Raw genomic sequence first — 16148 nt, 5'->3', positions numbered from 1 at the left:
ATGCCAGAGACCTGGGTTCCTTACACAGGGCGCTCCTCTGTCATAATGGAGTTTTGTGGCAGGCGGGAAGTCTGTCCCATTCAATATAATCTGGCTGACTGATTTCCATCAAGTTGGTTTGTAACACCTTGATTGAGCTAAGTAGCTAATCTTATCCCTACAAGCAGCAGGGTGCAGATTGCCAAGCACCAAGGAAAGCTTAACAACTCAATTGCACTGCCTAAATAATAGCACTTCCATTATTAATATCAGAGTAATGAACCACAGGTACGTTACAGGTACCCTTCAAGATTGTTCCGAAGATAGGCAGCCTCACGCATAGAGAGGCAATTTGCAAGGACAGGATCTCCTCTCGCTTAACTCATTGAGAAAGCTACTACTTGAAAAGGTAGCAGCTTTTCAAGCCTTTTCAAGTTATAACTTTCTCAATGAACTAAGGTAAAGGACCTCTGGATGGTTAAGTCCAGTCAAAGGCGACTATGGGGTGTGGCACTCATCTCACTTCAGGCCAAAGGGAGCCAGCGCTTGTCCACAGACAGCTTTCTGGGTCATGTGGCCAGCATGACTAAACCACTTCTGGTGCAATGGGACACCGTGACAGAAGCCAGAGCACACAGAAACGCCATTTACCTTCCTGCCGCAGTGGTACCTATCTATCTACTTGAACTGGTGTGCAATCGAACTGCTAGGTTGGCAGAAGCGGGGACAGAGCAATGGCAGCTCACTCCGTCACACAGATTCAAACCACCAACCTTCCAATCAGCAAGCTCAAGATGCTCAATGGTTTAGACCACAGAACCACCTGCGTCCCTCTACTAGGTTTGCAGAAACTGGGACAGAGCCTACCTGAACAACTGAAAGAAGGAACTCTTATTAGTCTTCATAATGATCCTGGGAATGGGGTGAGGGGCTACTGGCACTACTAAACTTCACAACTACTAAACCAAAGGGAATCCTTGCTCGTTTAGCACATAGCTGGAAGGGTCCTTGTGGGCCATCAAATCCAATGCATCACTCAGTGCTGGAAACCCAGAGCCAGAATGTCCCCAACACATGGCTGCCCAGCATCTGCTGAAAGGCCTCCAGTGAAGCAGAGCCCACCACCACCTGGTTGGTTTCATTGGTTGGTTCCATTGCTGAACTTCCATTACTGTTAAAATACTTCTTCCAATGGTCTCTGATACAGAGTGAGGAGTCCGATGGGCGAGCCGCCTTCTGTCACAGTGCTGCATTTGCGGGAAATTATGTGTGATTATCTTGCTGCGACAATGCAGTTATTACAAGCACAGATCCCCATGCCCACTCTATTCTCTGCTAAGGCCACATGGCAATCTATATTGCAATGCACTCACAAGATGCCCTGGTGGTAGTACGAAAGCTTCTGGTGCCAACTGGCTAAGTTGCCTTAATATTACTGGGTAGGGTGGGCAGGCAGAAGGCCACCATGGGTTGGAAGCCTGAACAGGTCTTGCCAGTCTTCACCAGCCTAATGTTTTCCAGTTTTGGACTCTCAATTTCCACCACTCCCATCCTGGCTGAAGCTGGTCTCAGGGCCAGATAGAGGGCCCTGAGAAAGAGAAAAGTAAGGTGGGAAAGAGAATGGGCAGAGGGGAAAGCTGAATATGGAGCTGTAAGAGACAGAGAGAGATAGGGAAGTCTGAAGTTCATAGTTTGATTTGAAATAGCAGCCAGTTTTTTAGCTGCAGGCCTCTCGTCCCTCTTTACTAGCTCAGGTGAATGAAGTTATTTTCTACCAAATCACAGTTAACCCTTTTGTCATTAACGTGGCTGTCACAGAATTCCATCTGAAAACTGCGCCAGCGCCTTGGTAGCTCAGGCCCACATGCGGAGTTCTCTAAAGAGTTTGCTGCTCTCAGGAGGTGGAGCTTCAGGAGGTGGAGGTGGCAAACTCAATTCAAAATGCCTTCAGGATGAAGGTAAGAACGACCAAAGCGAAGAAATATCCTGGAGACTGCTTGATAACATTTAAGGATAGAGATATGAGAAATTTGGTTCTTCAAAAAAATAGGGAAAAAAGATTGTCTATAGACGGTTTTTACATAATTATTTTTAAAGACATCCCAATCAAACTGCTGAAGCGGAGAGACCCTTACAAACCACTAGTACAAATTCTCAAAAAGAACAACATAGAATTCAGATGGGAGTTCCCGGAGGGGATCTCCTTTACCTACAAGAATAAAAGACACCGGCTGAACAGTCCAGCGGAGATAGGCAAGTTCCAAAGAAAGTACAGAGAACTGACGGCAGAAGAAGAAGAAGAAATGAAAGGAGCAACTGGAGGTACCGCTGCAAAGGTGAAGAATGGAGAACAAAGGGATGAGGAAGGGCAGGAAGAGGAAGAGGAGGAAGAAGAGGAGGAAAGATTATAAAATTTAGGAAAATATATTATTCAAATTAATTTAATCTGAAAAATATGGCTTTAAACATATGGAATTGGAATGTGAATGGACTGAACGAAAAAAAGAAACGCAACAAGGTGGAACAACTTTTAAAGAAGAAAAATTTAGACATAATCTGTTTGCAGGAGACGCATGTAGCAAAGAGACACAGGAAAATTCTGATCAACAAGAGACTTGGAAACGAATTTATATCATCAGACAAGGAGAAGAAGAGGGGAGTGATATTGTATGTAAGGAGTAAAATTGAAGCCCAACAAATTTTTAAAGATGAGGAAGGAAGAGTTATTGCAATTCAAATTAATTGGCAAGGCGAGAAAATAGTGATTGTCGGGATCTACGCACCTAACGGAAATAAGACTGATTTTTACAAGAATTTGGAAGAAAAACTGTTGGAATACGCAGACCAGAAGATAATTGTGATGGGAGATATGAACGGAGTGATATCAGCAGAGATGGATAGATTGAGAAATAATGGATCAAAAGAAGGAAAATTACCTAAAACTTTTTTTGAAATGGTCAAAAACTGCAATTTAATAGATATATGGAGGCTACGACACCCAATGGAGAAACAGTTTACTTTTTATTCGGAACCAAACCAGTCAATGTCTAGAATCGATCAAATTTGGATATCAAATGAATTAACGCCAAGAATCCTCCAAGTAGAAATTCAACCGAGAGTTATCTCAGATCATAGTCCCATCAAACTAGAAATCAAAGGATTTGAAGAAAGAACTTTCAGATGGAAACTGAATGATTATTTATTGGATGATCGGAAAATTGTGCAAGACGCACAGAAGAAATTGAAAGAATATTTTGAAGACAATTGCAATAAAGGAACGAGGATGAACACCGTGTGGGACGCAAGCAAGGCGGTGATGAGAGGCTTTTTTATACAGCAGAATTCGATCAAGAAGAAAAATCGAGAGAAAGAAAAGAAAGAAATTTTAAAACAAATTATGGAAAACGAACAAAAACTAATCAGGAAACCAAACAATGAAAGAATTAAGCAAAGTATCAAGGTTTTACAAACTCAATTTGCAATGATGATAAACAAGGAGGTGGAATGGAATATAAAAAAACTGAGACAAAAGAATTTCGAATTCGCAAACAAGTCAGGAAAATGGCTTGCCTGGCAGACTAAGAAAAGGAAGGAGCAAAATACAATAAATAAAATCGAAGTGGGAGGAACGGAGATAAATAACCCCAAAGATATCAGGAAAGGATTCTTGGAATATTACAGACAATTATATAAAAAGAAAGAAAAGAATAATATGAGGAAAATAGAAAGATATTTAAAAGAGAAAGAGGTGCGAAAGATCCCGACAGAAGCACAAGAAAGGCTGAACACCCCGATAGACATAGAGGAAATAAGAGTGACGATAAAAAAACTGAAAAATGGAAAGGCCCCAGGACCAGACGGCTTTACAGCAAGATATTACAAAGAATTGGGAATATCCCTGTTGATACCACTGAAAGAAGTAATGAACAACATATTAAAGGAGAAAGAAATTCCAGAGACATGGAAGGAAGCACTTATAACCTTTATTCCAAAAGAAGATGCGGACTTAACCCAAGTAAAGAATTATAGACCAATCTCATTATTAAATACGGACTACAAAATTTTCACAGGAATTATAGCAGAAAGATTAAAAAAGGTTTTACAAGGAATTATCCACGACGACCAAGCGGGTTTCCTCCCAAGCAGACAGATGAGAGATAATGTGAGAAATGTAATAAATATTTTAGAATATCTGTCTGCAAGAAACGAGAAACAAGCAATGCTGATGTTCGTGGACGCTGAAAAAGCATTCGACAATGTCGCATGGGATTTCATGTTGAAAAATATTGAACAAAGAGAAATGGGAAGTCACTTCTTCAATGGAATTAAAGCAATATATACGGAGCAAAAAGCGAAGCTGATAGTGAATAATGTAATAACAGAAGAAATAAAGATTTCTAAGGGTACCAGACAGGGATGCCCATTGTCACCACTACTATTCATTCTGGTCCTGGAGGTGTTATTAGACTCAATAAGGAAAAAAGAAAGTATAAAGGGGGTGTCAGTAGGCCAAAATCAATATAAAGTCAAAGCCTTTGCTGACGACTTAGTCTTGATGATAGAAGATCCGCTGGAGACAGCAGCTGAGATACTGAAGGAAATTGAAACATTTGGAGAGGTGGCAGGTTTCATAATAAACAGGAAAAAAACTAAAATTATAGTTAAAAACATGGAAAAAGCAACAATGGAGGCACTGCAGCAACAAATTGGTATTGAAATTGTCAAAAAGGTCAAATATCTGGGAATATGGCTAACCCCAAAAAATATTGATCTGTTCCAAAACAACTATATCCCGGTGTGGAATGGAATTAAGAAGGATCTGGAAGTATGGAATAGATTAAAACTATCCTTCTGGGGTAGAATCTCAATGATTAAGATGCTAGTGCTACCAAAGATGCTGTTTTTATTCCAGATGTTACCAATATTAAAAGGAGTGGCGATTTTTAAGGAATGGCAAAGGACGATCTCTAGATACATATGGCAGGGCAAAAAGCCGAGAATTAAATATAAATTACTAACAGATGCAAAAGAAAGGGGAGGCTTTGCCCTGCCAGATCTGAAGCTATACTACGAAGCATCGTGTCTTTGCTGGCTAAAAGAATGGATTAAACTTAAAAATACAAAACTCCTAGACCTGGAAGGATTCGACAACAGATTCGGGTGGCACGCGTATCTTTGGAAAGAAAAGAAGAAGGGATATAAAACCTTTGAAAACCACATCTTCCGGAAATCGCTATGGGAAGTTTGGGACAGATACAAAAATATATTGGAAGGGGGGGTGCCACATTGGCTATCCCCGTTAGAGGTCATGGGGGTCAAAAAAGAAAATATGAGAAGTGATTGGATTACCTATGGAGATTTGGTGGAGAAAGAAGGAGGAAAGTGGAGACTAAAACCATACGAACAAGTTAAAGAATACGTCTTTGATTGGCTGCATTACCATCAAATAAATGAAATGTTTAAAAAGGATGTGAAAGAAAAGGGGTATAAAGAAAAAGATTCGAGATACCAAATAGAGATAGTGAATAACGACTCCAAAACAATTTCTAAAATGTATAAAATTTTGTTAGAATGGCACACAATAGATGAGGAGGTGAAAGTAGTTATGATTCAATGGGCCAAAGATTTAGGATACAACATAGACCTTGGTGATTGGCAGAAAATATGGAATGAAAACTTGAAATTTACGGCATGTGTTACATTAAAAGAAAACGTAATGAAGATGGTTTACAGGTGGTATATGACACCTGCAAAATTAGCAAAGATGTACAAAACCTGTAATAAATGTTGGAGGTGTAAGGAGAAGGAAGGTACATTTATGCACATGTGGTGGGATTGTAAAAAAGTAAGGGGGTTCTGGGAGATGATACACAATGAACTAAAGAAAATGCTAAAATATAGCTTTGTTAAGAAACCAGAACTCTTCCTGCTGGGAATAACAAGAACGGATATAAGTAGGAGAGACTGTAAACTGTTTCAATATGCTACCGTCGCAGCAAGGACATTGTTGGCCCAGAGGTGGAAACAAGAAGAGGTTCCGACTCTGGAGGAATGGAGGTCAAAACTAACAGACTACGCAGAGTTAGACAAATTAACAGGGAAAATTAGATACCAAAAAGACCAGAAATTCATTGAGGACTGGGGGAAATTTACAGAGTATTTGAAAAACATATGTGAGGATAGCACAACGCTAGCGTGTTTCAAAGAAGCTTTGTGAAAATAGAAGGAGTATTGCCAAAAGGCAAGCAAGGATAGAAATATAATATTTAATGGCAATATCTAAAGAAGGAATGTGAGGAGAGGATTTGAACTACGAAAGATTGTCAGAGAAGTTGAGGGAGGTCCAAACAAGGTGAAATATGTGATATATAAATGGATTGGTTTATTATTTTTTTTTATGGAAAAACTTCAATAAAAATTTATTACAAAGACAAAGGAAAGCTTAACAACTCAATTGCACTGCCTAAATAATAGCACTTCCATTATTAATATCAGAGTAATGAACCACAGGTACGTTACAGGTACCCTTCAAGATTGTTCCGAAGATAGGCAGCCTCACGCATAGAGAGGCAATTTGCAAGGACAGGATCTCCTCTCGCTTAACTCATTGAGAAAGCTACTACTTGAAAAGGTAGCAGCTTTTCAAGCCTTTTCAAGTTATAACTTTCTCAATGAACTAAGGTAAAGGACCTCTGGATGGTTAAGTCCAGTCAAAGGCGACTATGGGGTGTGGCACTCATCTCACTTCAGGCCAAAGGGAGCCAGCGCTTGTCCACAGACAGCTTTCTGGGTCATGTGGCCAGCATGACTAAACCACTTCTGGTGCAATGGGACACCGTGACAGAAGCCAGAGCACACAGAAACGCCATTTACCTTCCTGCCGCAGTGGTACCTATCTATCTACTTGAACTGGTGTGCAATCGAACTGCTAGGTTGGCAGAAGCGGGGACAGAGCAATGGCAGCTCACTCCGTCACACAGATTCAAACCACCAACCTTCCAATCAGCAAGCTCAAGATGCTCAATGGTTTAGACCACAGAACCACCTGCGTCCCTCTACTAGGTTTGCAGAAACTGGGACAGAGCCTACCTGAACAACTGAAAGAAGGAACTCTTATTAGTCTTCATAATGATCCTGGGAATGGGGTGAGGGGCTACTGGCACTACTAAACTTCACAACTACTAAACCAAAGGGAATCCTTGCTCGTTTAGCACATAGCTGGAAGGGTCCTTGTGGGCCATCAAATCCAATGCATCACTCAGTGCTGGAAACCCAGAGCCAGAATGTCCCCAACACATGGCTGCCCAGCATCTGCTGAAAGGCCTCCAGTGAAGCAGAGCCCACCACCACCTGGTTGGTTTCATTGGTTGGTTCCATTGCTGAACTTCCATTACTGTTAAAATACTTCTTCCAATGGTCTCTGATACAGAGTGAGGAGTCCGATGGGCGAGCCGCCTTCTGTCACAGTGCTGCATTTGCGGGAAATTATGTGTGATTATCTTGCTGCGACAATGCAGTTATTACAAGCACAGATCCCCATGCCCACTCTATTCTCTGCTAAGGCCACATGGCAATCTATATTGCAATGCACTCACAAGATGCCCTGGTGGTAGTACGAAAGCTTCTGGTGCCAACTGGCTAAGTTGCCTTAATATTACTGGGTAGGGTGGGCAGGCAGAAGGCCACCATGGGTTGGAAGCCTGAACAGGTCTTGCCAGTCTTCACCAGCCTAATGTTTTCCAGTTTTGGACTCTCAATTTCCACCACTCCCATCCTGGCTGAAGCTGGTCTCAGGGCCAGATAGAGGGCCCTGAGAAAGAGAAAAGTAAGGTGGGAAAGAGAATGGGCAGAGGGGAAAGCTGAATATGGAGCTGTAAGAGACAGAGAGAGATAGGGAAGTCTGAAGTTCATAGTTTGATTTGAAATAGCAGCCACTTTTTTAGCTGCAGGCCTCTCGTCCCTCTTTACTAGCTCAGGTGAATGAAGTTATTTTCTACCAAATCACAGTTAACCCTTTTGTCATTAACGTGGCTGTCACAGAATTCCATCTGAAAACTGCGCCAGCGCCTTGGTAGCTCAGGCCCACATGCGGAGTTCTCTAAAGAGTTTGCTGCTCTCATCTCCATCCCACCTCCAGGTGGTCAGTCCCAACAGCTACTAGGATTTTAATGAGCCTTCCAGGCCTGCCTCTGGCAACCAGATGCTCCTTGACAGGGTCTTGATATGTCAAATCACAACATTATAACACATTCATCCTAACAATCTCTTGCATTCTGTGCATTTTAGTTCCCTTTTAATGCACTGCTCTAGATAGGCCACATGCACAGTCGTCCCAAGGCACATGAGGTGGTGTTACAAGTCCCTTATGATTATAAACTTTTAATCTATGAAGCCAACCAGCACGGACTCTGATCCGTTTGGTGAAGATTGCAATTGCAAAAACTCCTTCCTCCATATATATAAGGCTTGCTAACTTTTGTTATGGTATAAGTTTGTCAGAAGCTTCATTCACAGCACTTCCAATATACACACAGCTTTAAAACATTCAAAACAAAAAAGGCAGCTGATCCACAGCAACAGCATTTTGCTTTCATTTGGCTTCCAACTACAAACCTCAGACTAATGCTCCGGAGTCCTCTATTACACATTGCCCCTTACATCCCACCCACCCCCCATCCTGCCCAATTCTGATGGCCTAGCAACCTGCCACAGGGCTGTTGTAACCCAGCAATTTGGAATCACAGTTTTACAGCCCGGTTAAAACTGAGGCTCCTGATTACAAAGAATTTGCAGTCTAAACCAGACCCTACAAATAATGGCAATAAACTGCAGAAAGGAAGGAGGGAGCAAGAGTAAAGGAAGATGCTAGATTAAGCAAATGAGAAGCAGGAGATCGATGTCATGCAAATAGAGCTATAGATAAATACTGCTGAAGGGAAGCAATGTTCCTTTGGCAGAACTTGCCAGATCGCCTTTTTAATGTATTTGTAGTCTATCACTGTTTATATTTGAAGACAGCGTTATAAAAGCAGGAGTAAATAACCCCACAGAAGGAGGCTGAGATCAGGACCAAAAAAGAGGAAGGCGGCCACTGTATAGAAACAACCACAGATAGCAGATTTCTTTTTAGGGAAAGAAGGAGAAACAGGAAGACAAGGAAAAGAAAACAAGACAGAATATAGCCAGGGCTATGTGAATGCAGGGTTTTCATGTGTTTGCCACAGAAGATGGAATTATTAAAAACTTTAGCTTTCATTGATCACTCCCGCCCCTCAATTCCTAGCTCTCAAGGTTGCAGAGTAGAGCATGATGATTCTCAGAAACAAGTTGGGCAGAGATCCCAGTGGTAAACTGATGAGGCTCCACTCTTCTCCTGTCTCCCACTCCTGCAAATCTGTAAGCCGCTGACTCTTGCTTTCCCTGTATTTCTCTCCCTCTCTAGTCTGCTACTTGAAAACAGAAATAGGTGCATCAGTCAGTTTCAGGCCTTCTGATCCTAACAAGTCCACACTCCAGCCTTTACACTGGGGTAACAACTTGATGCCCCAACTAAAGCCAGAGCCCTTCAGAAAACATGAGAAGTATCAGAACAAAAACACCACCTTTACAGAGACCTCATTTATGCAAAACTCTAAGCCAAACCATGGCTTAGCATGAGTGAACAAGCATATGCAGGCTTCCAGGCAGATCATGGTAGTTTTCCTCCTTCTCTGGTTGTTCTACTCATTCCCTCTGTTGAGGTAAACCAAAGTTTGGTTTGGCATGCCGTCCAAACCTGGGTTTGTGGTTTATCTCTCCCAGAACAAACCTTGTTTATGGGTCATGGTTTGTCTGCAAAAAGCTAAACCACAACTCTAGGTCCAGACAACATGCTAAGCCAAGCCATGGCTGGAGAAGGAGCAAAGCAGCTGTGACCTCCTCTCCAGGAGCCTGTGCATTGGCTCATTCACACGAAGCCATGGTTTGGTTTGGTTTGGTTTGGTGTTACCTGTGAAGCAGGCCAAAGTTTGTCATTTCACCACCACTCCTCACTCTTTTAACACTCCAGTGCATAATTACAGTGAAATATAGGGTAAAGTTTTATTAGGAAAAGCAGATACCAAGAATAAAGTGAAGGAACAAACTGCAACATAAAATAAAAGCACTGGCCATTTTCAGACTGTCAGTTCCGAGTTGTCACCTTTCAGAATACCAGCTGCTGTTACAGCATCTCTCATCTTACGGCCAATGATGGTCCAATACAGAAAGCAACCCAGCTTCTCTGCCCAAATGTGTGTAGCCCAGCTTCAACAAACCTTTGAGCTGCTTGCATCATTTTAGTGCCTTTCCATTTCCGCTCCGACACACATTTCAATGCTCAGCAGAGGCAAATACACTACAAAGAACCAAGAGGCCTCCCAGGGAGTCATGGGATGCAAAGTGCACCACCACCCAATGTCAAGGGGCAGGGAGGAGGCAATGCTACACTTTACAACATTTCCTGCTGTTCCATAAGCTCTTTTTCTCATTTCACCTGCATTTTATTGGTATGGAAGATGGCAGCCTCACCCTCCTCCAGGCCTCTTATTAAAGATCAGGTTGCTACAACCCGAGATTGCATCACTATTAATGGCTACCTAAAGCCATCAAAAATTGATTGAAAGAAAACAGGGGAAGGCTGATATTATTTTGTTGCATTTAAATCCAGCATGATTTGGGCTGCCCAGGTCTGGATCATATTAAGTGGAAGATGAGGCTCTGCAGTGATTGAATGATGGGGAAGGCTCTGTATTAGAGCTCAGGGACAGCTGGCCAATCCAATTTGGCTTCCTGCTCATAAAACACCAAGGCCCATACAAGTGCCTTGCTTTCACAGCAAGTGGTTTCCTACCCCCCTCCTGCTGCCAGTTTTTAAAGATGAAAGAGCAAGCAGAACACTTTAAATATTAACCTAGACCCTCTCAAAATGGACACAGCCCCAATACACAGGGCCTTGGTCCTGTGAGTAATAATAACCATGAGTTATTACACTGTACTTTGAAATGACACTTTTTATGAAACACTGAGGGGCACCTAACAAGGTGAGTGGCTTGGAAAACAAAATTCTTATTTTGTGTGTGTGGAGCAGCATTCAGAGTCCTCTCAATTATTCCCTCATCATAACTACCGGTACTATGTATAAGGCACTCTACTGGAATGCTAGTCCCAGTCCTAAAAGGTTTACAAACTTTTTAAAGAAAAAGATGGAAGAAGACACCTCCCAGAAAGAAGCAAGACTGTACAGTACTCCAAAATGAGACCTTTTTTTAGAAGACTAAGGGGCATCTAGCAGAGGCAAGTTGCTTGCTAAACAAATTTCTTATTTATTCCAATTTGTGGAAATTAAAGTAGAAAAAATTCATGCATGAACACAATTCATATTTTAGTACATTTATATCTCATCTTCCTTCCACTATGGAACACAAGGCAGCTTACCTGTGGTATTCAGGTCTCCCACCCAGACCCAAACCTGCTTCGCTTCAACAAGGTGGCTGCATCACATGCCCTTGGAATCCGAGATTCTTGTGTCAAAGGCTGGAGAGCAAAATCCGAAACCACAACCCCCAGTCTTAATTCTACTGGGCACATGTATGTGAACCAGTCCTCAGTCACTGTCCCCCCTCCACCCCAATCACTGGCTTCTCCCTCACTGTGTATCATGCACAGGTCTGGCATGCCAGTCCCAGTCCTAATAGGTTTGCAAACTTAAAAGAAGAAGATGGAGGTAGGCACCACCCAGAAAGAAACAGCCGCCTTATTCCACCTTGAGCATGACAATCTGAACCTGGCAAAACACCTACTGGCTAGCATGGCCTTCAGCAGTCATTGCCTCCCCCCACCCAGCTATACTTAACGCAGGAAGCATCATTCCCAATCGCCAGCTAGCAGAGTGTGCTTGCCAACAGGAAGTGAATTCTCTTACACAAACATGGCCACCATGGTTACAGGACTTCGCAAACTCTCTAGGCAGACGCCTTGGAGCTTAGCCCAGGTTTGAAATGAACTGCGTTATATATTTCTCCCCCCCCCCAAAAAAAGGGGGGGGATAAATAAATAAAAGTTCGCCTGGAGCAGCCCCACTCAGCATGTTAATGCCAATTCAGAGAGCAAGGCAAAGAGGCCTAAAAATACATTCCATTATTCTAACCGGACAAAAAAAGTAAACAGTGCCAAACTTCCTAAGGGGGAGCGAGGAGGAGGGAGGTCTCCTCTGCAATGACTCAGACAGCAACAATACAATGCGATGCAGTGGCAAGTCCAGAGGCAGAGGAAAGCAATGCAAAAAAACCCCCAAAAGCACTAAAGGCTGCCAGCTGCCTTGAGAATGTTTGTCGGTATGTACCTTTGCTTGACTCACATATGTGCAGCAGGAAACTTGACATCAGCTGGAAATCTGGCCTAACAGCCGCATTGCCGACAGATCCAAATCATCCCCCTTTTATCCCAAGCTGGAAAGGAAATTTGCTAACAGCTCCACCTTTAAAAGTGGCCAAGAGACCCTTATTGTTTCAAACTCTGGTCACAGCTGCTCTGTGAACTACACTGGGCTGGAACCTCTGCCTGGCTGGCTGCAGCCAACCCACACAAACTTCAAAAGAGCCTTTCATTGTAAAGCCGCTTGCCTGCATCCCAATCACTTTCTAGTAAAGGTGGTGGAGAAGGCTGCTCCTCCCTCTTTAGAGTCAACAGAAGCCAAAAAAAGGTCAGGATGTCTTGTGATTTTTGAAGCAGCACTGAATAGTTCAGTGCAGATGTAATGTTTTCCAGTCTCTTGACCATGGTTAAGAGATCTGAAGTGCCCCTCAGACTGGAGCCCACCCCACCTCACCTTGCACAACCCTCCTCCCCTGTCCCACTTCAACTCCTCCCTTTCCCTGCATTATATCTGCACTAAATAAACCAGTACTGGAAGCCCTAGTTAGAAGCAGGTTTCAAAGGCTGGCTGAAATCTAGCTATGGATTTGGCAATCGTAGATTTGGCTCGCACTCATTAACAATACTATGAAATTTGCAGTGGCATAAACAAATGTACTGGTTTCTCAGATAATACCAATTGGGAGGTATCAGTGTAAGATCTCTGAAAACTATTTTAATTAGCAAAGTGAGGCACCATCAGTTACAAAACATTTTCAATTCAAAACCTTGGCAAGACTATAATAGATTTAGAATTGGGGGGGGGGGGTCCAACAATTCTTCCAATTGTTATGTCAGTGCAACCTTTTCAGCTTACCAAATGGAATGACCCCCCTCCACCTTCCATGTACTGTTCTGGGGGTTCTCTTGGCCCACCGAGAGTCTTTGGGAGGGCACACTGGCAGGAATTGGGGAAGCCCCATTGTGCAAGCAGAAGTCCTTGAGCAGAGCTTCCACTGATAGATAAATCACAATGGGCGGGATTCACCCTTCCATTTAGTCTGAAAAGTATTTTCTGTTCCCTTTCTTTCAAATGTGCTCCAATTTATGATTCAGAAACACATTTTCAATGTTCAGATGCCACAGCAACCAGGTTTTAAACTCTGAGCTTTCTCTGTGCTTTCTTTCCACTTTGCCCTACAAGACAAGTCTATAGCTGAGTTCGGAAACCTGTGGTCTAACTCCTATCATCCCTGAGCATTGGCTATGCTGAATGGGGCTGATAAGAACTGGAATCCAATGACATTCTGAGGGCCACACATTCCCCACACTTGAAGGTCTACAGTTACACTGCTGGACACAGAGCCCCAAAACGATGAAGTGCGAACATCAGCGTTGGACAACCTAACAAAGTTCTCCATGAAGGTCCCAACTGGAGGGAGAAGAAAGGACAGAGAGTGAAGAAAGGGCTGTGAGTGGAAGGCAGCCCTTTTCCCATTCTCTGGACCCCCGGGAAACCCAACAAACCTGCTGTACCTGGAACTAGGTATGGAAAGTGCAGCTGAATGGGACACAGCTGTGGGCAGCCTGAGGAAGTAGAACCCACTTTGATATCTGCCCATCAAAAGCAAGTCTAGAATGAGAGACTAGGGTGATGTCTGCTGTATCCAAGAATTCTTCTCATTGTGAGATTTTTGTGGGTGAGCTGAGCGTTTGTTTGGATTCTGGGCAACAACCCAGAGGTTGAGAGGGAAGGTGTGTGTCAGAAGGAATATGAACTCGTATTTATTCATATATATTAGTAAATTTGTATTAATGTAACATTTCTAGATGTATTTTTGTAATATTTCATTTAAGTTGTCTGTTTTCTGTACACTGCTTAGATATATTTTAAATATATCAAGCGGTATAGAAATTAAATAATCAATCAACACTGTACAATGATTTATCTGTCCCATCTCTGCAACGGTGATAACAGCTTAATTAACATTCACTACATCATTATTATTATTATTATTATTATTATTATTATTATTATTATTATTCCACCATCAGTGTACACAGCACAAGGATATTACATTGTAAATGTAGGTATGTGTGTGGCAAAGGCAAGGGTAATAACCCAGCAGGAGGAATAGAAGCAAATGTAAAAGGGGGTGGATTTAAGCAGTTGCACATTCTTAGGCTTCATCTTTTCTTCACATGAAGATCAAGGGGTTAAAGGGTCAATAGAAAAGCCATGTGTTATTTTGAACAAAGATATAATAAAAAACAAGATTTCATAGGGGTGTGATCTCTCTTCCTTTACAATTCTGCACATAGAGTTTCACAATGAAGCATAGAAGGGAGCCAGCTCACCACCATATATTCTGAATATTAAAAAAATCTTCACGCTGCATGCAGAAAGTCACTTTTAATCTGGTGAGTGATCACTTCAGAGACAGAGAGCAGCATTTCTGGACTCTGATTACAAAGGCAAGAAAAAGAACATGATGCTATGACCTTAGCTATTCCTGATACCAATGTTTAGGTCACATATGTACATAACGACTAATTAATAATATAGTACATTAGAGTGCAAAATGCTTATTAATAACACCTATCCCAACCAACTTTACAACAATTTTGTGATGTGGGTCACTAGTGCCATTACAATATGATAAATGGGGAGTTAAGATGTAGAGAGAAGGATCTGTTCAAAATGACTAATGAGTATATGTTTGAACTGCAAGTAATTTCAAAGCCTTCTGGTTCCAAGGCCTACATTGAAGCACGCTAGCTCTCTGAAGAAAAAGGCGATGAAAATAAGCCATAAGTGAAACGTTGGGTTTCACATCTGCTTCCTAATCTCTGAGCATCTCTGCAACTCTAAAGCTGCTTTACTCATTTCTCCTAGTCTTCTAGAAGCATAAGTAGGCACTAAGAGAGAGACACAATTACCAATAAACAATTTAAGTAAACCTGCTTTGTAACTCAGAAACCCACACGCCTACTAAAAATTCAGATCAGCAAAGCAGTATAATTCCTCTGATATAAACAGCAGTGTTCCTCATTTAAAAGAACAAAATAATTCAATGTCCCGATTTTCTAGTGTAAATTAAGTCATGCAGAAAACTCCTAAGTATCTTGACAGGCTGGCCTGGTGTCAAATGTAGACAGACTGCCCTGTAAGACACTTCCAATTTCAGAGATATTTGGTTTTCTTATATTATTGTTTTAAATAAAATTAGTAAAAATAACTTGACCCCATGTCTAAGTTTTAACTCCACTCATTACAAGCATGTGATTTCATATTGTCCAACCTACCTTCCAACACTTGCCTACCTAGCACATTAACAACAAGACTTTCAACAGGAACACAACAAGTTTTTATTATCTTGTGCTCCATGTGAAGATAAGTCACAGTAGGCCTGATTGTTTCAGATATCTACCAGAGACATAATATTCCTTATAGCACTGCTTATTTAACCACAAGTCTTGCTATAACTTGTTTTTTCATTACAGATACTAATGACATCTAAATGCATGACAGCATTAATTTAAAAGTCTTTTCAAGATGGCAGGGAAATAAAAGCTTAAAATATACATTGTGAGTAACTTATGAGTCCCCAACTTATGAGTCCCCAAAACTAAAAGTCTAAGAACACACTTAAATTGTAGGGGAGGGTCTGGCTTGTGATGTTAACTAGGGAAACCAGCAATTCAGAAAATACTTGCCTACATGTAAATTCATTAACACAGTCAACCAAATGGCCCATCTACAGACTTATCAGACAGAAACAAACTGAATCAGTATT

General features: G+C 41.8%; 1 protein-coding gene across 4 annotated transcripts in view; it reads right to left on the bottom strand.

Annotated features, from left to right (window-relative positions):
* The window catches only part of PLXNA1 (plexin A1), a 303518-nt gene that overhangs the window by 262981 nt on the left and 24389 nt on the right, over positions 1 to 16148 (bottom strand). The gene's annotated exons all lie outside the window — the stretch shown is intronic.

This window comes from Podarcis erhardii (assembly GCF_964252035.2).
Source record: "Podarcis erhardii genome assembly, chromosome: 2".
Lineage (NCBI taxonomy): Eukaryota > Metazoa > Chordata > Lepidosauria > Squamata > Lacertidae > Podarcis > Podarcis erhardii.
The sequence above is the reverse complement of the archived record's forward strand: the minus strand, read 5'-3'. Positions and strand labels throughout refer to the sequence as shown.